Source organism: Simochromis diagramma, unplaced genomic scaffold, assembly GCF_900408965.1.
Source record: "Simochromis diagramma unplaced genomic scaffold, fSimDia1.1 OVJJ01000604.1, whole genome shotgun sequence".
In the NCBI taxonomy this organism is placed as follows: domain Eukaryota; kingdom Metazoa; phylum Chordata; class Actinopteri; order Cichliformes; family Cichlidae; genus Simochromis; species Simochromis diagramma.
The window spans coordinates 499447-526388 of NW_024387416.1; the positions used below are offsets into that span (position 1 = coordinate 499447).

Below are 26942 nucleotides of genomic sequence, written 5' to 3' on the forward strand. Positions count from 1 at the left end.
GTTGCTCTTTCAGACTGAATTTCAAAATAGAAAACTAATAATTGGCATTTTTTTAGTCTGTAGATGTCAGGTTTGCATATTTACAGAGCAGTCCCATAAGAAAAAGTTTCTCCATTAATTATAACAACAGGTAAATGTTAAATTTCAGTCAGGTTTGGCTGGCATTTCGCCTGAGCTGTTGAAAACCAACCACCGCTGTGCCAAATCTCCTGATGCCTGCATACATAGTGTAAGCACAATCCCCGGCCTAAAAATATACCCAGAACCTCTGGAGAGTAACTGAAAGTCAATATTATTGAGGCTTAGCAATGAGGCAATATTTGAATTTCAAATGAGTCTCAGACAGTAGAGAAAGGAAGCATTCAGTCACCCAGACAGGAGTGCACAGAGATGATGAAAAAGCGGGCACGTGACCCAGCGCTGTCAAATAGCCAGCGCATTATGCGTAAAGAGAAACACTGTTTCTGTGAGAGGAAATGGGATAATTGATCCAAATTAGGAGAGAGTGACCTAAAGCGAGGGCCAGTGAAAGGCAGAACGTAAGCACTGTTAATACGTGTCCAGGTCCATACAACGCTGTGACAGGAGCGAATGAATTTAAATTCAGCACCAGCTCTTGAAGACACTTAATTTTTATGGTTTCCCAGTTATTTCAGTGTTTTAGTGCATCTTAAATCAGACCTATAATCAAATCAAAGTCCTCAAAATCACGAAACAAAATTGTAATCTTAATTGCTGGCTGTCTTCTCAGTGCATCCCCTATCCAACGCTTCACCCTTCCATATTTATTTTCCCTCGCTGACGGTGCGTTCCAACTCTGAGTGAGGGATTACACGCACGGCTTGGCCTACATCCTACAGCCTCTGCTGAGACTAGTGCTGCCACCCACCACAGGACTTCGGCTGCTCCGGGGGGCTACCAGCATGGCTGGGGTGTGGGTTCGCAAATGATCCAGGACGAGGCGCCATGCAGTGCCACCCTTAAAGCAGGCTCCTTAAAGAAAAAACCTCCGATAGGCTTGTAAAGAGTGCACATGTTGACACCAGCTGGATGACAGAGTTGCATAACTTAAACACACACACACACACATTAGCTGCAACATGTGTATTCTGTTATACACAGTTATTTTCTGTCAGTCTCCTTTTGAACGTGAGCTGACTGCTGGTACACGGGCCAACCAGTTCATTCTTTCAAAAAATTTAAACGTTCTCTATGAAATGTAAGTTTTTTAGGTCAAATTAGAATATGTGATGAAATCTTTCAAGGAATTTTACACATTCAGTCAACAAGCAACGAAAAACAAGAATAACCCATTATCATTTATTTGTTTTAGTTTCAAATGAGAGAAAAAACAAAATCAGATATCGAGTGAGTTGCAACATCTAAATGAACAAGCAGGTTGGGATAGGGGGTCAGTGGTTAGCACGGTCGACTCACAGAAAAAAGGTCCTGGGTTTGAACCCACTGACCTTTCTCTATGGAGTTTACATATCTGTGTGTGTGGGTTACCTCAGGGTGCTCTCTGACTTCCTCCCACAGACCAAAAACGTGCATGCTGTGTGACTGTGAGAGTGTGTGGTTGTCTGTCTCTCTGTGTTGGCCCCGTGTTCCATCCTACGTCAACCCCTCCCTCGTTATGACGTTAAACTGGAGGAACAGAAGAAAGCGAATCGCTGGAACAGATGAAATAACCTTTAATTTGTTGCTGATGAAAACAAGAAAAAAGAAAGTAACACAAAAACTATGATGAAATATATTGCCACTTTCGCCAACGAATAAAAATGAGATGAAAATGTTCTGCAGAGATGAGATCCAATCAGAAGTCGTCTCCGTGTGCAGTAAAGTTGATCTGCCCCCGAGACACGGTACATAATGTCAAAATGTCAACGCTTGGAAGCAAGAGAAAAGCAGCCATATGGACACGTTTCACATTTTATGTCAATAAATAAGACGCTTTATTAACCACGTGGAGCAACTCTCACCAGTAAAAACAAGACAAACTTTTACTCTAGTCAATGAACCAACTTTAGAAATAGTTCGCTACAATCTCATGATATTTATAATCCGGGGCAGTAATATGAGAAGACCTAGTGCCGGGTTTTGAATTAGCATATCGTAGAAATCGTCCGCAATGGTTCTTTGTTGTACACGACTGAATTCGCCATTGCAGCCAGGTCTCCATGACACTACATTCATTAGTCATACTGATAAGGATCTCAATCAGCATCTGTGTACGTTTGTTTAATCACAATAACAAGGAAGGAGGCCAAGTTCTGCAACTGCACTTTGGAATTATTTTTAGAGATGATCTCTAAAGGGATCAAAATGAGCAAAATAAAATGACAAAATCCATGAAAATCCATGCAGCTGATCAAATAAACTTTAGATTCAAATTCTAATTCAAAAGACAGGGGTAGGGGAACACCGCTGGAAATCAACATGAAGCTTTACAGCTATTTTTTCTCCATTACTTCCTGTGCAGGATGCCTGAAGCCTTGGCTAATTAATAGTGAGTTCAATATAATAAGAAGTGTAAGAGCAGCAAAAATAAAAATTTTCAGTATGAGGGTTGCAGATAAGTACAGTAAACACTGCTGGTTATTGGATATCTCTGTGGGGGAGGACTAACTGACCTTATTATATAAGATGCAGTGGTGAGTGTTGTAATTATCTCCAGTAATGAAGCTGTAAAAGTCTATGAGTATGGACTGTGGAGATAGGAGCGTGTCTATAAATGGCATCCGCTTGATGCCGAACTCTTTCTGTACAGCAGAGTCGTTGCAGAGCAGCAGATTCTGCATAAACCACTAAATTTACTCTTTTTTTGTGTGTTTTATTTGATTTTTTTTCCTAGCAAGTGGCTGAATCCTCACCAGAAATTATTTTTGATGAGAAGTGCTGAAACTGTGCACTCAGACAAGTGTGTCCTAATTAAAAAGTTTGCAAAGTTGTGAAGCTTTTTTTTTCTTTTTTTCCAAAACGTCCATGAGTGCGGCCGTATTTCAAACTGGCTTTTTTTTTTTTTTATAAATGGCACAAGTCTTATTGTACTACCAGAGAAGGTCCTCGGAGTTCAGCTGTAAATGTAAAACACGGCGCTATGATTCCCACACTCCTGCTTGATTGAAGAGATGTTGATTACAATCATCTCATCTCCTCTGGTTGATTTTAATTTGCACTCGGTGCATTTGACCCAATTTTGTTCTAATGAAGTTGGCATTTTCAGCAAAGTTCACATGCCTGAAATGCTTTGGCAGGGACAACTTTCTGGTTTGTGTCGGGAGGTTTTGTAGCTTTTTTTTTAAAGATTTTTACCACAAATTAACTGCTCAAACTTTCTAAATATCACCGCTGTGCTTGTGCTTCTCATGACAACTTAACACCTCTCCCTCCTCAGCTGACGTCCACGTAATAACGACTTGATCCAGCATATGGGCACACAAACAGGGGCTTGTTCACGTTTTGTGTGACTGTGGTGCAAACCTCTAACCCACGCTGTTTGAGCGCTTTTTTTGTCATCAATAACCCCTATTTAGCAGATTTTCCACAATTACTCTTCCACAGGGTATAAGGTGACTGTCATCCAACATTGTGTAAGTAATATTCTGTCACAAGCATTCTCACAAGTTGTTTATAATGCTCTCTTAGTTCTTCCCACCTAATCTTGACGTTTCCTCTTCTCTCTTTGACCGCTGAGGCGTTTTTTTTTTTTTCTTTTTATTGTGCCGAGAGGACGAAGTCTAAGCTCTTAATTGCAGGTGGTTGTGTGGGTACGATGTTCCCAATCCCAACCCCTTTTGTTCCCATCGCTGTGGGAGAAACAAAGGTTCCTATTTTTTCTTCTTTTACTCCCTGCCTTGACTCTCAGAAGTAGTGTGGGGATGAAGAAAGGATTAAGTTAACATTTCTCATGACCTCTGAGGCCTGGGGTTGAAGAGGAAGCCGGCATAGCACTTACAATAAAATAAATAAAAAAACTGTGTGTGTACGTGAGAGTATACGCACACACACATCTGTCAAAATTGGCTGAAAAATTACCCAAAGATGGATACCTACAAATCTAACTCCCTTTAACATCATTTTATCTTTCACAACCTATTAGCGCGCTAAATGCTCACACATTCCCTCAAAACAGTAATCAAGTGCTAATATAATTCGGAGCAGTGCTGCTCTGGAAATCTCTCCCACTGAGACTGAATGAGTCATACCGCATGGCGAAGGCTGCTACAGTTAACTGTTGTTGTTCATTTGTTTCCCATTACAGAAGCTCCATTTTAGCTAATTAGTCTTGACAGTAACTTTTCCCTGCGGTGTTGATTAGATCTAATTAATGACTGCAGGCAAGATGGAGGACCGGTGCCCTGAAGGAGCCATTTTCGCACATCAATGGATAATTAAGGCTATTTTTTTTTCTGAAACAAAGCAAAATTATTCTATTTTTTTCTCATTGGCATTTAAAACTTTTAATCAATACTCTCTCGATAATCTACATATATTCTCAAATTACAGCATCATTTTTGAGCATTTTAAAAGGGTGCACAGCAGCACTATTGATTTTATGCAGTGTTGTGTCCCTGTAGTTGCACCTGTTTGCAAAGCACCGATTCCCCAACTTTGCTTCAAGAGGATGAATATGAATCAGGCTGCAGAGGGACAAAGAAGAGCAAACACAAGCAAACTTCCTTTGGATTGAATTTAAATGAGCAAATGAATTTAAATCAGCTGCTGCAAGGTTACAGTGTTGTGACATGACTTTTTAAGGAAACCAAAGCTTCTTTGGACGTTTTGCTGTCAGGCTTTCTTTGACCTCAGCCCCTTTCTTTGACATTGCGTCACATGATCATAATCTTTCAGTTGTAGCTCATCCACAGCTGCCTTCCACCTCCCATCAGTTCAGTGAACATGGAGTGGAGAGCTGAAGGGGATTAGATCTGAGGCAAATGTCTCATAGGAAAACACCATGGCAAAGTATGCATGTTGCATGGGAGCAGATCGCCTGGACGATCTGATTAACAGTGTGAAAATGTTCCTTATCTGTGATTAAAACCTCCATACAAATGCAGCAACACCCAGGGAGAGAAGAACATGAGATTAGATGATTGTGGAGGATATGGATTTTGTCACGTATGTACAGCATCTGCCAACAATGTACAGCAACAATTTTTCAGATTTTCAGTTCTGATCACACAACGTGATGTAAAAGGTTATCTTTGTGTGTGTGAAACCAAAGGAGAAGATGGAAAACCTATTTTACTATGTATAAAATAGGACACTTTCCTGACAGATTCTCTCAACTTTTTCTAAAGCAGCCTTCCCAAAGTCAAGAGCGCCGCAGTCCACTTGAAAAACAGAAAATCTCATCGGGCCCACGCAATCTTAAATCTTCACTCTAACCAAAATACAAGCGATAGTGATGCACTTCCTTGAACATTTTATTCAAAAACCATAAACAACATGCTATAACCTGTGACCCACCTGCCACCGGGACATAAACTGCGTTTGCGTGGGTTTTCTCTGAGTACTCCGGCTTCCTCCCACAGTCCAAAGACATGCAATTAGTGGGGTTAATTTAATTGGGGTTTAATTGGTGAATCTAAAATTGCCCATAGATGTGAGTGTGTGTAAAATGGTTGCCCATCTCTCTGTGTTATCTCTGTTACAGATTCCCAGTGGGGTACTGGATGGGTGGCCTAGTAGCTAGGCTACAGCCTCCCCACCCCGCAACCCTGATTAGGATAAGTGAAGAAAAACGGATATCTGGAATTATGTAATGTAGCTGGGAAATTTCAAACGGAATTTCTGTTATCTCTGTGACCCACCTGCAGTACCTTAGTACCCTTACTTTGGGAATCATTATCCTAAAGAATTGAATTCATGTTCATCAGTTAAATAAATCAGTTAAAGAAAATCATGTTGACTTATTTTTTAACCTAATCATAGCCAGTACTTGCTAACTCTAGCATGAGACCAAATGTTCACCATAGTCTTCATACTGTATAAAAAAAAAATAGACATAGTCACTGCAACAATACCTGTTGTGTTGTTGACAAGCATTTTGAAGCATCAAATTTTTTCAATGTTTGTTTTTTATAAGCCTGACATGACCATAGTGAGAGACCAGGAAGTTGTTAGTTAGCTAGTGCTGGCTAGCTAGTTAGCAAGGTATATTTGCAATCTACTATGATAGCAAACCGAATTCCTGCCTCTTAGCTAGCAAGAGACAGGCCTAAAACAAAATGTACTTATTCCACTTCTAGTCGAAGTTGTACAGTGAAAAAATACATATTGTTGTTAGAAAGCTAGAAATGTGACAAAATCACCTGCATACAATGATCACAAACAAAGAGATTCTTATGATAAAACATTTCTGTCCAGCTGGTAATGATGTTTAAAATTTCACAATTGTTTGGGGACTCTGTAGAGGCCAACAGTGAGATTCTGCATGTAGAAACCCAGTAAATAGTTTCACAGGGTTTTCGATTATGAGCAATGATGATCTAACTATGGAAAGTAACATCAGGTGAGCGACAACATTGTGAAACAATGGTATATGTTCCAATAGAAACTACAGGTCTGTATGATATGAACCTCTGTGATATCAGTCCTATATCAAAAAACTGCAATCTTTGAATGTTGGAAGTCGCTGTTAGTATGGAAATGTTTAAACCTGCAAAAATCAGGTTGTTTAATGAGCAGTAGATATCAGAAAATACCATGTGGGACACTGGTGTAGCTCACTGGGTTGAACAGGCAATCCATATGTTGTAAATCTAGCACAGAGGCCTGAGTTTGAATCTGCCATCAGGTTATTTTTTATATTTTCCCCCAGTCTTTCTTCCAGCTTTCCTATCTTCTCTCCACTCCCCTATTTCAACACACACAAAAAATATTACAAACACGCCTTAGTATTGATTACAGTCGAGAACAAATGTTTTACTACACAACATGAACAGCAAATTATATATGAGCGCAATTATGGAACGCTGGTATTAAACAAATAAACACAACTATAATGAAACTGATTACATTTGAGAATGGTAGAAGTCATTCGCTGCAGAGTCTAGGATTTGCTGTGTGTTATGGAACAGTAGTTATTCCACCTTAAAATAAAGTATGTACACAGTATTGAGTGTTTGCCTTTTTTTTATAGTTATTTTTTTTTTTTATCAAAATATGAATGACTGTGAAAAAAAAAGGTTCTGGTCCCCACAACGCAAGCAATACAAGTAGACACACACGTATATCTGGGGTTACATGTGAGTACATTGATTGAAATAACCCGTTCCAAGCCTCTTTCAATGACCACCTGATTTAAGTGTTAACCTCTGGAGGCCCATTTCCACCACTAAAAAAAAAAAAGTATCCATAACTTGAAATTTTGAGTTATGTTTCTCAAAATTTCGACTTATTAACTTGAAATTTCAAGTCAGCGCTGCCAATCAGTAATCTACATGAATTACATCATTTCCTTGTTACCCAGAAGCTGAAGCCCTCAGCTATAAATGCTACAGCTAAGCTACCAGCATTACAGCCAGTCATGAATGCACAAATTACTAAGTATTTTCAGTGTGGCTTCACAAATGATAAAATCTTTGTGTTATTAGATGAATAACATGGCATTACTATCAGCAAAGGTACTCTTGGAAGTGCCAGTTTGTTGCCATACATTGGTAGCTCACAATCCGGTTTTGATTCCTCTGCGCTATATCCTTCCAGGTAACAAGAAAATGATGTCATTCACATAGATGACTGATTGGCAGCGCTAACTTGAAATTTTGAGTTACTTTTCAAAATTTCGAGAAAGATAAGTATCCATAACTCTAACTAAATTTTAAATTATGGATACTTTTTTTTCTTTTTAGTGGCGTAAACATGCTTACATATTAACAAAAGATTAAGCCCAGAGTTAACTTTAAAACAAGACGGTGGTGTGGAAAGTAAGGGTTAACCAAAAGGTCTTCACTTCTCCACAATGACCTCACTCTGATCATCTAAAAGTCAAGCTGGTCCTCACTATGATATTTGCACTCTCATGTTTTTCACAGTAAAGACGAACTATAGCTATCATATTACATAATATTTCAAAAGACACTGATGAATAATTTCACATTAATTTTCATACTGACAGTGATTGAGATGACTATGCTTGATCTGATGCTAGTAGTGAGAGGTCCTCATTTACAAATATTTTAGCATCTTTCATTGGCATAAATATCATAAACATATATATCAAACTAAAGAACATAGTGGAAAGATGAGGAAGTAAAGAGACAAAGGTGTCCATCTGTCAGATGCCTCCATGCCAGACAGAAACATTGCTTTATAGAGGGTAATACCATCTAGTATGACCAAGTGGTAGCTCATATTTAGCAGTGGTATAAGACTACTGTGCATTATGTGCTTTTGGGATAGTCCAGTTTCTTGTGTGGGGAAATGGCATTTCCTACTTTCAGCTTTGGGGCCAAGACAGGGCCTATGCCAACTGTTATAAGGTCAGGAGGTAAGAGGCAGTGTAAACCGTGGATAGGTCACCAATCTATCACAGGGCTAATAAAGAGAGAAAAATAACAAAAACAGCCAGTTTGGAATCACCAGTCAACCTAATGTTCTCTATGTCTTTGGGAGGAGGCCAGACTACCTGGAGGGGACCCATGCAGACAGTAGAAGAACATGCAATCAAACCCAACAACTTCTTTCTGCCAGGTGACAGAGCTAACCACCATACCAGTCAACTGATGCTAAATTTTGTCAAATAAGAGAAACGTTTTGAATCCATAATCCAAGTTCTTTTTGTTTATGAATGAAAAATTAACTTGCATCTGCCATCATTTTATAGATATGACATTAATAACCCGGCAAGTCGTGCACCAACATTTTTGCAAACCTTCCAAGCTGTTGTTCAGACTTGAGCTAGTGTGATTTTTTTCTTTTTAACAGACACCAGTTTTACTGTTGCAGAATAAACTTACCCTTTCACTCCACTAATGCTTCCAATTTGAAAGAAAACCTCTATTTTCCTATGCTGGTGTAAGTCATAACCCAGAGCAGAGTACACTATTTCGCCAGCTCCATGTATAATTGCATGGTTGAGGAGAGACATGGTGGTTCCTGATGAGCGTTGTACAGACTGGTGTAGGTGTGTCCCTGATGATTATCTCGAGGTACTCTGGAGTCTGATCATGGACTCCCCTACTTCCATCACCACCTGCTTGCAGAAATCCAAATAATTACTAGCGTGTTAATGTGGGTGGTGGTCCTTATCTGCAACCAATCGCACCGAAGCATGATGGAACTGCTGCTATTGCTCATGGCATTGCTCATTTCTTCCAAGAAGACGAGCAGAGCGAATCTCATTAAGGAGAGAGATTTCATGAAACGAATGTAAAAGCTTTGTTCAGTGACCATTAGTTGTTATTTTAAATCTGAAGTTGTAGATTCATTTATGTGATTTTTAAAAATCCATTTCCTTTTTGTTGCATCAAATATTGACAAAAAGATTAAACCTACTCAGGCCTGACATGACAAGCTGATGATTCAGATCTTGAAGATGTGAAATAGTGACAGACGGAACAGATTAAATCATGAGCAATAGCCTTTAAATGACTCTTTCAGTATGATTCAAAGAGACGAAGACTTTTTCAGACCATTTCTAAAATGGTTTGAAGATAGTTGTTAATGTGTATGTCTTGTTTATTCTTATTGGTTTATTTGTTTCATGCAGAATAGTGTTGCATGTAGTCTATTGAGTCTTGTTCAGCTTTCTCACTAAATAAGACTTTGAACTGAGATGATTGAAATGATTTTTAGGGAACTATTTTATTTGGGTATCCTGGAGCAATAGAGAGTTTCTCAGCAAATTGTAATCTACCTCACAGACTACAATAATAATCATATAATTAAAGAATCTGTAGATCCTTTAGGGGAACTATGTGGCCTTGGTTTGACTGACAGAAGGCTAGCTCAGTTTTCCCTTTTGGCAGATCTGGTCAATCCTGCTTCAGCGGTATCTCTCCACCTGTTTAAACCCTGCTCCTCCCACCACTTTAAATGCACAGCATGACATACATACAACTGTGAACCTTCCTCAAACACAGAGGAAACACTTGGGGATTACAACGTTAGTTTTTCAGAGTCAATCACCTAGAAAATAGAGCCCTGAATGGGTGCCCGAACCAATATACGGTCACTTAGGCACAGAGGGCTGACCAAAGAACACAGCCAAGTGGAAGGAATACAGGCATGCTGGGAGTTGAGAATGTAAATTAAAACATGCCCGAGGATTAAAAAAAGTGGAACAACCGTTCTCACGTTTCCAGATCCCCTCACAATAGCTGGCAAACTGACATAAGTCAATTGTTGCTCAGATATGCAGGGCAAGAAAGGAAAGTAGTAGTGAATAACTTGCCTATTATTCTTATTGTGCTGTGGTGTAATTTCACATTTCTTTAGCCAGAAATGATACGATACCCTCCACACATACGCACACACACAAATTCTCATTGTCGATGACTCTGCTTTACAATTCCTCTGAGCTGTGGATTGTTCATGAGATTGGAATCTCTCGAGCATGTGTCACTTAGAAACTCACATTACATACATACACTTCCTGACATTGCACATACTGACATGAATGGCAATTATTGTTCATCTGTGTTGAGCAGAATTTAGTCAAAGATGGTCAAGGACCCCTCAGTACATAGATGCTTACATTTTCCAAGGGCCTAAACAAAACAATCCCACGTCGTTATGCAGTGTGTGCTGGAAAATCTGACCATGATTAAACTAATGTGGATGTCTAATTGAGATTAGCATTGTTTTACTGTTGTTATCACATGCCTGTATTGACACTCCTATACACTGCTAAATTTGGGGAATGTACTGCAGTATGACTCCCACACTTCACTGCAGCCCATTAATAAGCATTCATGTGCATGGCAAAATCTGATTACCCCAGGCACTTAACTCCTTCTGTAAGTCTCTGGAATTTCACTGTGAGATCACGTTTGAATTCCTTCCAGTATAGGATTAAGTGCAATCTATTTTCTGCGCTGTCTACTTTTTTTTGGCACTATTAACCTCTACAGATTTGCTAGCATTGTGTATTTTTACAATAATTACTGTCTTTTAGCATATTTTTCAGTAGTGACTTGTTTCGCAAACTATATATTTATATTTAAGTGTCATTTCACTGTTTGTTGTTTGGTATTTTTACATGTTTGTGTTACTTAATACGTTGTAATGCATTTGATCTTGTCTTAGGATGTCGTCTTCCTATATTCATGTGCAAAAAAGGAGCCCCGTTTACTCAAACAATCCTTGTTTGGGAAATGTCTTTATTGCCTCATTAACAGAAGCTCATCATTTAAAGTTTCACGTGGACTAAGGAGCGATCAGATTTCACAGTCAGGTAAATCCACCTGTGAAAAGTGAACAAAAGCTCTGCAACAACCTAGAAATTGTTAAACAATCTGGTTTGACAGGAGATTTTGGCAAGGACGATTATTTAGCTCTCGTTTAATGATTTTTAGTAGTTGTAAAACAATCTTTTTTAAAATCTTATAATATGTACTTTATTCGCCTTGATAAATTAGGCAGATACTTTTTTCATTACACTTTGCTGACGGTGGGTTATCCTCCTTTTGCCTTCAGAACATTTGTCGGCTACACATCCATGATGTAAATCTCCAGTTCCACCACATCCCAGAGCTGCTTTATTGGACTGAGATCTGTTTGAGTCCAGTGAAATCAACCCCAATACTTGTGGTCTGTGTTTAAGAGACAGGAAGCTTCCAGGGAGGTGCACGTCAGGTTATGTGCACGTAATAGGGTTTCAGAGGGTTTTGTGGTTACGATGTACCTTCACCACAGAGTTAACACAGAAACATAAATCTCCTGTTGATGTTGCATTTCTATCAGCTGAAATCAGCCTGGCCGTTCTCCTCTGACCTCCGGCATGAGCAAGGCATCTTGACCCAGAGAACAGCTGCTCACTGGATTTTTTTCTCTGTTTTCTGATCATCTGTTAACCCTGGGAATGGTTGTGCAGGACAATCCCAGCAGTTTAGCAGTTTCTGAAATACTCAGACACGTCTGTCTGACCCCAAAAGCCATGCCACGTTTAAAGTCACCTTTCTTTTGGGGTGCCAGTTTAGCTCAGTTGGATAAGCAGGCAACCCTATGCTGCGTGGCTGAGAGCAGCCGGCCCCGGTTTGAGTACCGCATGTGTTTTCCTGTCAGTCTTCACTCTATCTGCCTAATAAAACCAGTAAAAAGCAACAAAAATAACTGAAATTTCTGTTTGAAGAAACAGTAAAGATGGCAGGTCATCTTTACTGTGTCTACATGCCTAAATACACTGAGTTGCTGCCATGTCATTGCCTGGTTAGATATTTGTATATGTATACTTGCATATCCGTGTATAAATATCTAATTCGATAGTATCAGCTATCAACGTTGAGATGTACAAAATTTATGTAGGAACAAAATGTAATTTTACTTTATTAGGAAACACAAGCAGCAGTGTGGAGCAGATTTTACTTTAAACCACTGAAAAAGTTGCTGAAAGTGGGACCAAAGCACTGCAAACGGTGTAATAGGTGAGAGTGCACTCAGCTCACTGTTGTGAATAGTATCACACTCTGCATTCAGGAGTTAGAGACAACTGTAGCGCTTACCAGCTATGTGGTATTTACCTGAAAATTCACCTGCATTTTTCTCTGTGGGCACAAATTGGCGTCTCCCTCCCTCGACGAAAATCCCACTTTGATGTTTTTCCCTGTTGTGTTTGGCCTTTGTTGCATGTGGACTGCCCATCTTTATTCTGTGCTAGCAGGGTAGCTGGGCTTCAGAAGCCTTTCAAACCACTATTTTCATGGTTTAAAGCTTTCATCTCATTTGCTGGTTGAGGAAATGTCACGCTGCTGTTGAGTGGGGTGTTGTTTTGTTGTGTGGGGGCAGGCTTGGCTTGTTTCCCTCACTGGGGGGTGAAAAGCGCCTGTCTTGCTGTAGGGAACCAGGCTGGCCTTAATCACACAAAGTCTACGGTCTGATTTTAACAAAATAGTATTTGGGATTAGATGTTGCAGTACAAGCAAATCACAGCTGGGGTAAAAGCAATTCTCCCATCAGGGGGCAGTCATCCCTTTGGGAGCTCTTGTACCCCCTGCCTGCCTGATAGGATCAAAGCCAGGTCTTGAGAGAAATTTGTCAAATTGTAAGATGAAAACTAAATCCTGCTATTCAGAGGTAGAACAGTAAATAAGCTTTAGCTTGTCAGTGTAACAGGCTAAAAGATAATTACAACAGTTGTGTCTAGTATTGTTAGATAGGTTGGCATTTGGTGATTTTATCACTTACAGTTTTGAATAAACTCCATCTGCTCAGGAAGACGGTGAGATGTGGTACAAACTTCCAAAACAAAGTTTTGTGTTTCTTTATTGTTTCTTTGTCAGCTTTTCTGTCATTGGGTGAATTTTACCCTCAATTTCATGTAGTCGCTTAAGTCAGGAAATACTACTTAACGGACGGTAAAATGCAATTAAACAGCTCTTAAAAAATTTAATGAGTACACACCACACCGAAGTTAATCTCTTGCCAAAGAGCTCATTATTATAGGAAGGGGCGCAGGCCTGACAAGAAACAGACAAAAGCAACGCAACAGAGGTGCTTTAGCTTCAGTGGGACGCTCTGATGGTGCTGGGGTGACATCAGCAGCCTGTTAAGCTGTCTTTTGTATCCTTTCCCCCTCGTTCTTACCAGCAGGCTGTTTTCGCGTCCTCGCTTTAAACTCTGATCGCAAAATTAAAAGTTCCTCCGAAAGCCAGCGCGCGTGACCGTGCCGTGACCTCGCGTTAAGGAAGAGACAACGAGATGTCTCGGTGACAGGTATACCAACCTGTTTCCTCGGGAGAGTGTTTATAGTCAGCTGGAGAGCTCTGCCACATGCACTTTGGAGGACGCTTGATTGTGTCCTGGATTGTGTCCACATTTTTGCTACACTTTTTTTCTGGTCTACAGAAACCAGATACTAGTTAAAATAAAGGCTAAAATACAGTAACTTGTCACAGTAACTTTCATACTTAATCGCAGTTAAGTAACATGTAAGTAAGTGCTAGCATTGCTTGCATAACAGCATTAACAATGCAGTAATCCTGCTTTTGATAAATATTGTGTTAATACTACGCGTTAATAATAATGTAAATAATTGTTTAATTGTTATTTTCGCATGCTTATAGTTGCAGATACTTGAACTGAACCAATGAAACAGCAACAAAAACAAAGATTGAAATCAGTCGATGAAGTTGTTATTTTTTTTGTTTTCTAATGTAATTTTGTACATAAGCCAAAAATCAGATTTTGTTGCAGTCCTGTTTGGTTTCAGCTTATCTGTGGCTGCATTACTATTTGTGTTTGGCTGTTTTCTGTCTTGACTCATTTATTTTTGTTTATATTTATTAATCTGTGTTTGTAACATTTTGGCAGAAGGCTGCAGAGGAAGACTAGCCAACTGGCTTGCATTTTAAGAAAAGCTGATAATAATAATAATCTATTGTTTCTTGTTAATGCAGGAAAATAGATGATCAAAGCATATTTTAATAGATCGGTACCCACTATACTAAAGCAGATCAACACTCACAACATGGATCACACTGCTGCTTGCAGTTTCTATGTTAAAGGGACGTTTAATGAATCACTATGTTTTTTTAATATACATTTTTTTTTATATAAAATTTACTATAAAAAAATCGTTCTATATAAAAAATATAGAATGATTAAAAAAAGGTTGTTTAATTTCTAAATGAATACTAATGAAGAAAACTACCTAGATGTGAACACTGGAGCTGTTTTGTTTTTCAGCTTTCTCTGTCATCCGTAAAAAAAATAAGTATTCTGGGTAAACTAAGAGGCGCCTGTTAACGATCAGCCTGTGTTCTCTGGGTCACGGTGTTGTTTCAGTATTTACAGGTTATGTTTTTTAATGCATGACTAATAGTGTGTCGTTGTTTCACTTTAAACACTGCACATTCTGTTTTAATTCAATCAAAACATCCCAATCTGTCAAGTCATCCTTAACTTTCACATCAACAACAAAGTTCATTTGTGTTTCCCACAAGATAAAACCAACTGGTTCCCTTATTGGAACACAAAGCACTGATACATACCAGAGGCTCGTCTGAAAGGAAACACTGACTGCTAAATACCTTGTTGCCTAATCCTTCCTGTTTGACACTAAAGTTTCTCACCGACTGCAGACCAACAATGAAAACACATTAGTGTCTGCGCTCCTCATTGATTCTACATTTCTAGCTAACACAGCCGAGTTTTAATTAAGCACACCATTCATTTCACACACTTTGCAATCTACCAAAAGCTTTACGTAGTTTGCAAACAGTTTCACAACTTCAAATAAGTTAGAGGACTTTCTCACACCTCCTAAAGCTCCACGAGGAAGATCTTTACTAAAATGCGAACGATCACAACGATAAGCTGTGTGTCATGATCAGATAAATTCCCTTAAGCCTGTGAACTTATGGTTGCTTTTCTTAGACTCTGAAGCCCGCATTGATGTTGGAACTCCAGTTGTACAATTATACAACATCTAAACTGATAAAAGATTACATTTATCTTCAGGTTTGTAGATGAGAAGGGGTAGGATCTTCAAAACGTTCCCCCCTAACATCAGTGCAGTCCCCCATTTGGAAGTGTTTTTGAAAATAGTGCTTTGTTCACACCTGTGGTCAGCGCTGTATTTTGTATTTTTCCTTTATCGGAGTTTCATCTGCATGCAGCCAGCATTTTGCAGTCTATAGTTCTGAATAGACTCCAGTGCACATTGTTATCTGTGCCTCTGCCTCTGTACCTGACTCGCTGTGGTTCCCAGTGGCTTTGAACCATAAACAGGTGCTAGTCCGTATACATGCACATCGCTATGATTTAATGCCAAATACACTAAATGTGATGGAAACAGTCTTACCTCAAAGAAGGGTCTTCACTTTGCCTATCATTTATGTAAAACACCAGTAAATAATTCCTCTATCCGGTCGTTAAGTGATGACGTGACGAATCCTACTTCCGGGCCTAAAGTAGTCTGCGTTTAATATGGCTTTTGTGTTGTTAACATGTTTAATGTTTTGTATTTTCTTCTATTTAATCTCAAAAAGCTCCTAAAACAGTCAGTGATCACTGTTGGCCTCCCTCGGCTTTTATTACCGCTAATCATTTATTTAAGCTCAGTTTTTAAAACCTTAGGATGTAAGCTACAGCCCAGCCCATGCAGCAGTATATGAATGACTAACCTCGTATTGTGGATGGATTATCTCAGTTGTTCTCCTGGCTGAAGTTTGGTCCTTTTACAGCATCCTGCCATGCAATTACATTTGTTCCTGACCACCGTTAACTTTTATCGAGTGGAAAAAAAGTTAGCTTGTTTATAACTAACATAGCTGTGTCGCTAGCGGTCACGTAGCACATCATTATATACCAGCTAGCCAAACTTCAGTAACCCTACAAACGTCACTGCTGTTTAGTTTTCTGTCTTCATTTATGCTGGAAGTGATAACAGAGCTGTACATTTTAATTTGTTTCCAAAACCCCGCAGTCAGGACATGCTATATTGTATTTAGATAGAAGCTAGCGAGCTAACTCCCTGCTAACTTCTAACTCCGTTAAATGTCATAAATTCCGTTTTCATGGATGCCTGGATGTTAAACTCAATTGTTACACCTGGTAGAGCAGAACGCTGATCATTTTATTAAAGATGAAAGACTTTAGACAGTTTTTCAACTCTCAGCAATGCCATAGTGATCGTTTGATATATGGACCTGCAGCGGAGTTTAGGCCCAGACACGGCTAGTGACGTCAGACTTAACGACCGGATAGTGATATTGGACAAGCTTGGCCCAGTGCTGAAGATTTCCTACTGTAAACGAATAAAACTGATCATTTATCAGAGTGCAACAACAACTGAAATAAATAGCAGGCACTCATTTGGCAATCATGGAAGCGTGTGAAGTGTGACACATTAAAGTCTTTTGCCTGCCCTACTTACAGTAAGCCTAACTCTGTGAGTCCCAAAATAGCGGAACGAGCCAACTGTAGTAAAAATCACTACCAACAGCCAAGGTGTATGATTAATATGGCAGTTAAAATCATTAATTTCCCAGAAAAAACAACAAAATCACTCTTTACTTTCTTAGGCTACGTCTACACTAATGCGTTTTTGTTTTCTCTCCGCTTTGGCCTCCCATCCACACTGAGACGGCATTTTCGCTCATGGAAAACGCAGCGTTTTCAAAACGCTCTCGAAAACGCATACATTTGAAAATGCTGTGGCAGTGTGGACAGCGAAAAGGCAGACTTTCTAAAGCGATGACGCATATTAGTCATATGATGCAGTCATGTGACCAATTAAACTAAGATAGCGGAGGGCATTATACAGCAGCTGTTTTGTTTGCTCTCAATTTTGACAGCCCTTTTAAAGATTAATATCACTCCGTACATGCTTCAGATAGATTTTCTTCAAATTCTTTAATTCTCACTCGCTTTTTCAACTTTGTACTTTTGTATTCTCTCACAGCAACAACTCCACCTCATTGTTAGTCCATTTAAAAAACTCGGTGCTTTTGCTCAACATTTTGCCGCGACGTTTCAAAGAGCCGGAAAGTAAATAAGCGGCAGACAGACAGAAACGAGGCAGGTCGGATCTTCTTGCGTTTCACGAATGCGCAGTACTGGAGCGTAAGCTTTTTCGGCCGTTTCAATGTGGACACACAACTCTGTGAAAACAACTGAAAATGCTAGCGTGGACGCGGAGCGTTTTCAGATGAAAACGCCATTTTCAAATCTATCCGGGCTAGTGTGGACGTAGCCTTATCCTCAGTAGCAGCTAAAGTCCAAATATGGTCATTTGGACAAAGAAGCATGAGAAACATGAGCCTTCTTTTATCTTTATTCAATGCTGTATATAAAAAAATATATAATTATAAGAATTGAATTCATTTTTTATGATAAAGGAATATCCCCACATAATTTCTTAGTTGGCTTCTTGTCTTCTTGTCAAGGCAGCCAGGACAGGACTATTTTAAAAATATGTAATTCCTTCAGCTTATATTGACTTGCATCTGTAGACTTGTGGTGAACCGTGGTGCACCTGTAGGTGACATCAGTTTAGAGGCTCCAGCTTTCACATAAATATCACTATAAAATCAAATCAGAGATCCATCCAGACAGCAGCCATTTAAAGTTGGGGCGACTTAATTTAACGTTTCTTCTACGATCAGCAAAGATCTCTTCTAGTGTCTCCATGGAGACTTCCACCAACTTGTTTAGATTAGTCACATGTGAAAAGTTTAAGACAGTGTATGTTTGCATACGTGCTTCTCTGCACCACCATTTGATTTTATGCCAACTAACGCGATGAGATAAAATAAGGCATTGTGATCTTTTTGTTCATCTGTAACAGATTTATCATGTCTCAGTGGTTTCCTTTGTGAGAAATGGATAGAGTTCATGTGAAACTCGAACAGCTTGAGCATGCTGGGTGTAAAGAAGGCAATGCAGGCTTCAAAATCTTTTCATTGAGGTTTAAACCCATGTAATGCTTAATTTATTTTACCAACTGTCCTGTTCACTATGGCTTTTCAGATGATTGGATATCGAATTGTTTTTTAATGCATGTACAGGAAATATGTAACAAAGCACGCTGGACATAGCTGGACATCATCCCCATGAACTAACATCTAGAAGCTTCTTCTCTTGTGGTGTCATTTTTCCTCTATTCTGAGTAGCAGCTCCCATCTGATCTTTTTACGGATGCCGGTTGCTATCAGAGACAATGTTAACAATTTCTAATCTGTTATTGTCTGTTTCTGAAAGCCCAGAATATTTTCCCATAGCACCCTGGCAGAGATGTACAGCACTGATGTCTCTCCCCTGTGCTCGACGTTCATCTGATAGCACAATCACCTTCTTTCTGCTTCACCTCCTTTTTCCTTGTTTGTCGTTGTGTTCTCAACGCTCCCCTGCACTTTTAATATGCTTATTGCAAAGTGGACATGTTTAACATTGTTTCAGTATTGCCTGGTATTGCAACACTGAAACGCTTAGTTACTGTTGCTATTCAGGATCCGTGAGATTGCAGTAACAAGATTCATTCATTACAGCATTCATCATTAGAAGCTAGGCATGGTGATGGAACTATTATGAATTGTGCTTAATTGGTGAAGTGAATCCTTATCAAACTAGTAACACCAACAAGAGGAATGACTGACCCAAAGGTCATATCTGAATCCCACTGAAGCGTTGGACCAAATGAGAAGAGTACATTTTGCAAAGGAAGGATTTTTGCTTGGAAGAGTGGTGGGTTTAATGGGTTTTTTTATGATTGAAAAGTCAAAATTTCCTTGTGGCATGTTTATTTGTATGAACTCAATCAAAAAGATTCAAACATTTGTTTGTCTAACACCAGTTTCCTTGCGCTAATTATTCACACCTTTGCATATCATTAAATTTCTTGTCAGTCATCAATTTTTAATTTCTAAGTACGAATAATAGCTTTTGTTTACACAGAGGATGTTTACAGCTCCCTAATCTGATACCGAAGGCATGTGAAGGCCCTCACAGCTGGAAGCAAATCCCTTCGACAAACAGAAATTACCCAGAATCCTTTCCCATTAGGACGACGAGAGATCCTTTCACTCGAGGCGCAGCAAACAACGCTTTGGAGGTCTGATTCGAAGGCGCACAGGCTGGAATTCCTTTTCAGTTCAGAGACAAGACAAACTATTGCAACTCTTCTGCCCAGCTTGAATGAGAGCTACTGTATATACATACAGAACTCTAGAGTCAACTTCGTGCACAGAACTTATAAAGTCTTCATAATCATGAAGCACTAATAGTGAGTTACTTGTGCACTCGTGTTCTTGTTGATACTTTTTTCTTTAACATTCTATCAAATTTCACTTTTTTTTTAAATTAAAAAGCATTTGCAGAAACCCGATTCTTCAAATCCCTCTGAAAGGGGTTTTCCTCATCTGCCACTGAGTTATGCATTGTTGAGCTGCTGAGCACTCCTTGCAAGTGTATCACTCAGTAAAGAAGTGCCATTGACAGGAAACAAACAGAGAGTGTAGCCAGAGTAAGCACACTAGAACAAGGAGCTGTCTGGGTTCAATCCTAACCTGCTTAAGCTGCATTCACTGGCAGATGACCCGAACCTTTCAAGGTACTAATGTTCCCCAACACCCCACTACTACTACTACTGCACACACACACACACGCAGAACAATAACACTATAAAATGTATATACAAGCATTTAGAGTGAACCAGCATGGAAAAGTGAACCTGCATTTCCTTATGCAAACATCATGTTGATGCAGATGTAATATGCATGATTTAAAACATAGCCAGGGGGTTCACACACAACCCACCCACCCTGTTTCAAACACACACTAACACACACTCACACCCATGAGCAAACTTGACTGTCTTTGGTCCACTATTGTTCATTGGCACTGAAGCATTGCTGGGCTAAGTGAGGGGCCCTGATAGATACCTACCAGGCTCAGACCACCAATAAAGGTGTGAGAGAGGAGGAGACAAGGAGCAAATGGAGGAATATTGAATAGGGGACTAGAAGATGGTAGGAGATAAGAGCATGTAAACTCTGATGGGATAGGCATGGTGAAAAGAAGTGAAAAGAAAATCTATTGTTCCATGTATTCAAATGCACAGGTGTGTATACAAGTATAATATGGATGCTTCTCCTCGCTGCGTATATGTGAAATCAGATTCCGGTTATCTTTACAGAACAGAAACCCTGATCTGGGTTGTATGATTTTTGAGGTGCAACACAGGTATCGTATGACATTTCATAGATTTTTTTTTTCCTCTGTGAAAAAAGCAGCAGTGGAATATTTCAGCTCACTGCAATAAAGGCTGAAATAATTGTTTCTAAATGTAAAACAGTGAGGTTTGCTTGGTACTGGTTAGCTTAGCTTAGCAACTGTAAGCAGTGTGAAAATTAAAACAAAAAGGGAAATTAATATAAAAGGTATTATTGTTACCAGGGTGCAGTTATTATTCGCTGTACATTTAGCTGGAATCCTAGTTTTTGACCTCAGTACTTTGCTCTCAGACTGGAGGCTTACTTTCTAAATTTAACTCAGTTTTATTTATATAGCACCAAATCACAACAAATTCTTTGTGGTTCCCGGGGTAATTTAAAAGTAAAATAGGAGACAGCACCTTCAGCTTTCAGGCCTCTCTTTTGTGAAACCAGCTCCCAGTTTAGAGTCAGGAGACAGAAACCCTCTCTACTTCAACATTGCCTTTTTGCTTAACATGGCAGATGGCTGTCCCTTCCCGAGCCTGGTTCTAATGGAGGTTTCTTCCTGTTAAAAGGGAGTTTTTTCTTCCCACTGTCGCCAAGTGCTTGCTCACAGGGTGTTGTCTGATTGTTGGGGTTTTTCTATGTATTATTGTAGGCCCTATAGATTGTAATATATAAAGAAGTATCCTAGAAGTATTTCCTAGAAGGACTGAACATCTAACTCTTTATATTGCTTTACTACAACCTAATTCTGAACAATTAAATAGTAGTTCTGACCAAGGTTATTACCAAACCTGCTTTTGTTTTGAAAATGATCTCTATCTATCCATCTGTCATAAAAGGACAAAATTATGTCAGTTGCTGCCAAGAGCATGTCAAAACTGATGGTGACATGACCCTAAGCTCAAAGAAAATGTTGTCCAACTGGAAGCCTACAAACCGCAACAGGGTGCACGGTGTGATGTCAAAAAGGAGTTAAAGGCACACACCTTTGATGTTGCAAGACGAAATCTGCATTTTCCTTGTCCACATGTAAACACAGAAACTGAGTTTCTGAAAACTTCGAGCTGGAAGATTTGAGTTGTAAAGTCTTTCAAAAGCTCCTTAGTTGCTTAAAACCTATGGGCAGGGTCTGAGAAACTAACCAATAATAACAACCCTAGGACTAAGACTAGAGCTCAGTACCCAACCGTCAGGTGAGGTCAACCCTAGTCTCACACCCATTTTCCAGTAGTACCTACTCGGTTTACCACAGTTTTCAAGGTTTTCCATTAGGTCAGAGTGCCTGGTACCAGGTACCTTTTAGTAAAATGTGACTTCGTCAGACTGCATGCCACCAATTGGCTGGTCAGTTGGTCACTCGATGAGTCACGAGAGCGTCTCATTCACAAAAATCAAAACCACCATTTTTGAAACCCAGCAAACAGAGAGATTGCTACAAAAAACAACGCCGTGGTCCCCGAGTCTGACAAAAAGCCACAGACCGAGCAGCAGGTATATCGTTGCCTTGACGTCTACCTTTGTTGTAGCTTTCATGTGGCATACTAATTACGTCACGAGACGCTCGCCTTCATTGCTATAACAACAACCACGCACATTAAGTGGTACTCGTTTGTAATGGAAAACCAGTCAATCCGAGTCGAGCAGTGGTGATCCAAGTAGGTACTAATGGAAATGGTAGGGTAATGGTAGGTACTAGTTACTCATTTGCAATAGATTAATAATTTTGGTTAAGTTATTTTCACCCGCTGTTGGTGCCCTTGTGAACGATTGTGTAGCTGGAACAACTGCTGGCACATTCTGCGCTTTTGTGCCACTTCAGCCGGGCATGCACTGTGCAGCTGGAGTTACACAAGTATGCGATCGTGTTGTTTTTTACACGATATCAACTGATATCAACTCAGATATTCCCGAGGGAGAGAGGGAGAGAGGGAGAGAGGGAGATGTGATAACAGGTAGAAAAGGGGAGACTTTCAAAACAACAACAACAGGAAAAAAAACCCAAGAAAAAATACTCATTTACTTCCTGTTTCCTCTTTCCATACCAGCACTGATACAGAGGCTTTGTCGGACTGATGACATCAGTAATGACAATATCAGGTTTCATTCATTTAACAGTTTTTTGAGAATTACTTTGCAGCTATTGTTACAGGTCAAATAAAGTACCCAAAAAAATAGATATTGTTGGGTACCGCTATCAATTTCCAGGTATCGGTACCTGTATCAGTACTCTTTTAAAAGCGAAAGGTACTCGACCCTACTTATGACATCACATGCTCATAAGGTAGCCACTTTACAGTCACAGAAAAGCCGCACCCTAAAACATGCCCTGGGTTATCATCTGTTTTACACGAAATATGACCAAAACTTACAAAACAAGCAACAAGCAGTATTAAAGAAGATTTGGAACAAGTGATTGAGACCATAAACTTATTAGGATAATGTTTACTGAAGTAAAAAAATAAAGTGAGAGGTAGGATCATTTTCTCATAGACTTCTGTACAGTCGAACTCTGTTTTTACAACCAGTTGAGTCGCCCCCTGCTGGCTTTTAAATATAAGGCAGGTTCACGTTTCAGGCTGGAGGCTTCATTTATTTTATTTTTTTTAAATGGGCTAAATACCTGCAATCATATGTAATATTGTACTTTTAATATGGAACCATGAGTGATTTTACAGAGTGATATAAGATTTATTTTGCAGAAGCTCTCCAAACATATTTCAGTGTGATTTTTCTTTTTGCACCTTGAAGTGAGCTATTAGTCTGATCTCCAGAGAGACTTGTGTCAGAATGTTTCCGTAGGATGCGGCGCTGGCAAAGGCGTAACTTATGCCCCAGGCGTTGTAAACACAGACACCAAGTCCAACAGCACAGCAACAGTCAACATCCCCTGGCACAAAAATAAAAACAGAGGCAACAGTCTTGAAAGCTCCACTAAAAGCAAAGTTGCCAGTTGAACCTCCGCCGAGGCCACACACGTCACACGAATAAGTGTTTTTTTTTCCCTTCGTTTTTTCTTCTTTTTATTTATTTATTTTTTTTACTTCCACGGGGCTTTAATACAAAAAAGTGTCAGTGGCATATAAGGCTAAAGTGAAGAGAAAGCTATGTTCGCACAAAAAAAGGGAACACACTTTCATTTTGAGAATGCGACACACAACAAGTTCAAGCAGTCTGAACATCACCGGCAACCGTTCGACCCAAAGTGGAGTGAAGCGGAGGCTGCTGTGCGCCACTTCGGCAACAAGGGTGTGAAGTGACACATGAGAAAACAAACACGTGAAGGTCGAGACCTTTCTTCTCCTGAAGGAGAGGGGAATTTGTTGTAACTCGAGTGCCGTGCGTTCAGAAACAATGCCGCTGTCTTAAAGCCGAATTCACGGAAACTCGGGCCGCGTCATGATCTCTCTGGTGATGTTGATTCATAGCTGGCAGCTGTAACACGACCTGATTTTCTTCCCTTTGTGCATTAAGACTCACAACCTGTGGACACGATCCAAGTATACAAAGTAGGATCTTTCAGGATATATGTTATTATATGGAAATTGTCAAGTCAGAACTTCCCTTTCTCAGAGCGTTACCCTCTTACCTCTCCACCCACCCCCCTACATCTCTCTGACAGTGGGAGACATAATCAGGTTTTGCTAGATTTGGGAGTAGATTAGCAGCCACCTTGCTTCAGATAAGAAGCTGCACTGATAAAGCCTGTCCTGGAAGGCACATGTCTGTGATGAAACACCATATCTGACAGGAGCAGATCTGTTAAGAACACAGTTAAGACACTGTCTACCCATATCTACTCTAACGGGACTTATCCCTGCCGATCTCTCCGTTCTGTGTTGGTGATGAGGTTGAAAATTTCCAAATAAAGCCAGATGATCCATACAAATGTGAAACTAGACTAAAAAAGTTTTTTTTAAAACAAGGCAGAGATAACAGCGGTGTATTCAAGTTTCTTGTGTGTAAGATTATGATTTAAACTACTTGGAGGAGGGGGGAAAAAAAGAAACTCTTTCTTTTAGATGATGTGGTTTAAAGGCACTTTAAATAACCAGCCTGGCTTAGCCTCGTAATCCTGTGATCCGCAGACAAACAGAAGAGGCAGTAAATGAGTAAATATAACACTACAGCTTTTATCCATAATCCAGTTTATGGAGGCTTTTACCCCTAACCCTAACTCTCCCCATTTCCTCCTCTGGGTAATTACAAAATAGGACTGGAACAGAGCCCTACAAAAAGCTCAAGATATAGTGACGTGCATTTACACAGGCATGATGCAGCGCCGCTTCCAGCCTCCATCCATGAAAAAGCTGTAAGTGGTCCGTATAAACCACCTAAGTGGTCTGTGCAGTGAAAGAATGAAAAAAGAAGAAGAAGAAGAAGAAGAAGAAGAAGAAGAAGAAGAAGAAGGGAAAAGAAGCAGCCAGGTGGGAGCAGCTTAATGTGTCTGGATAAACTTGCCAGCCACAAATCCAAACATCAAATTCCACTTCACAGTGGATGAAATGATAAAGAAATAAAACCCAAAACAAGCAAAGAAAAAAACTGCATGTGCGTCCACACAGCATCTGCATCACCGGCATTTATTTATGCTTTAAGCACACTCACTCTGTGTTGATGGATGCATTTCAGATTACCTTCCTGTCCTGCACGGCTGGAGTGAGCGTGCACCAGCCCTTATCTATCAAGGCCCATAAGTAATGGAACATCTTTCTGCAAATAGCAGACTCACTTCTCAAAGCCTCATCTGCACAAATCATTATCTGGATGCTTTATTTATTCAGTTTACAAGACAAAGCCTGTATACAAGTCAGAGCCTTTGCACAATATGTCTGCACTTAGCTTTTACGCAAGCATGGCCGCTGTGCAGGTGTGCGTATAGCTTTTCTCCCCACACAGCAAAATAGCGTTCAGATAAGATCCATCACTTGAGAAACGACAAAGGAGGCAACTGTGTGAAGAAGACATGGGGGAAAAAAAGAAAGTCCCAGTAACTCAGATAATTTAGTTTCAAAAACAGTTATCTTCTTTTATCAGCAAGTTGAAACACCTACGAGTCTCCATTTGTGATAACTAACATTAATCACCGTTAGTTATGTCTGCGATTTCCCATGCCAATGTCGTGGTAGATCTGCCTCAAAGATGCGAGTCAGGGAATCTTTATCTTAAATGAAAAGCCAAGGGACCAAGTGCTTCCATCCACAAGGTTATTGTTGGTTTTTCTTCTTTGATTCACATGCATTATTCAGATGGAGTCAAAACTACAGGCAGAGCAAGTCTGTAGACGATCAGGGGATGGTATCATGTGTGGCATTTGATTTATCATTTCACTCTGTTTGCGCAGATAAGTATGGACAAAGTAAGAGACACACCTTGAAGAAAGGCAGTTTAGCAGTATTTTAGAGCAGGGATGTCAAAGTCGCGGGCCACATACGTCCCACACGGACCAACGTAAAGTCAGTGTTAAGTAGTTTAAACTCAGTGTAAGAAAACAAAGTACAAGTTGGAACGGCGCATCTCAGTTTTCTCTACATGAAGATCTTTTTGTGATTTCACAGAAAATATCCATCCAGCTGGTCAAGAAGGCTCAGCAGTGGCTATATTTCCTGAGGAGGCTGAGGAAATTTGGTATGTCGGCCAAGATCCTCAGCAGGTTCTACAGCTGCATTGTGGAGAGCACACCGACCAGCTGCATGACTGCATGGTACGGCAGCACTACTGCTACGGACCGCAAACGCCTGCAGAGAGGGATAACAGGACTCCGCTGCCCTCTCTGCAGAGCATCTACCATTGCAGAGTCCAGAGGAGAGCTGCCTCCATCCTCAAAGACCCCACACCCCCAATGCGGGCTGTTCACACTTCTGCCCTCGAGACGAAGGTTCAGAAGTGTGAAATCCAGAACATGCAGCCTCAACAACTCCTTCTTCCCCACTACCAGACTCTTGAACAGCTGACCCATTTTGAACAGTAATAATGTTGTTGTTTTTTTGCACATCAGGTCATCTTACATATTAAGCTATAGCTCTTCTGCACACATCTCTGTTTCAAATCTCCATATTTTGTCTCCTTTTCTGTCTTCATTTATTTGTACTATTTGTATTTATATGTTCTATT

At 39.9% G+C, this 26942-nt stretch overlaps 1 long non-coding RNA gene across 1 annotated transcript; it reads left to right on the forward strand.

Moving 5' to 3' along the window:
- The first annotated feature begins 4238 nt into the window (after positions 1-4238).
- LOC120721787 lies at positions 4239-26720 on the forward strand. Its single transcript, XR_005693256.1, has 3 exons — positions 4239-4250; positions 21910-21916; positions 26610-26720. It is a non-coding gene; the product is annotated as an uncharacterized LOC120721787 (long non-coding RNA).
- The last annotated feature ends 222 nt before the right edge of the window (positions 26721-26942 follow it).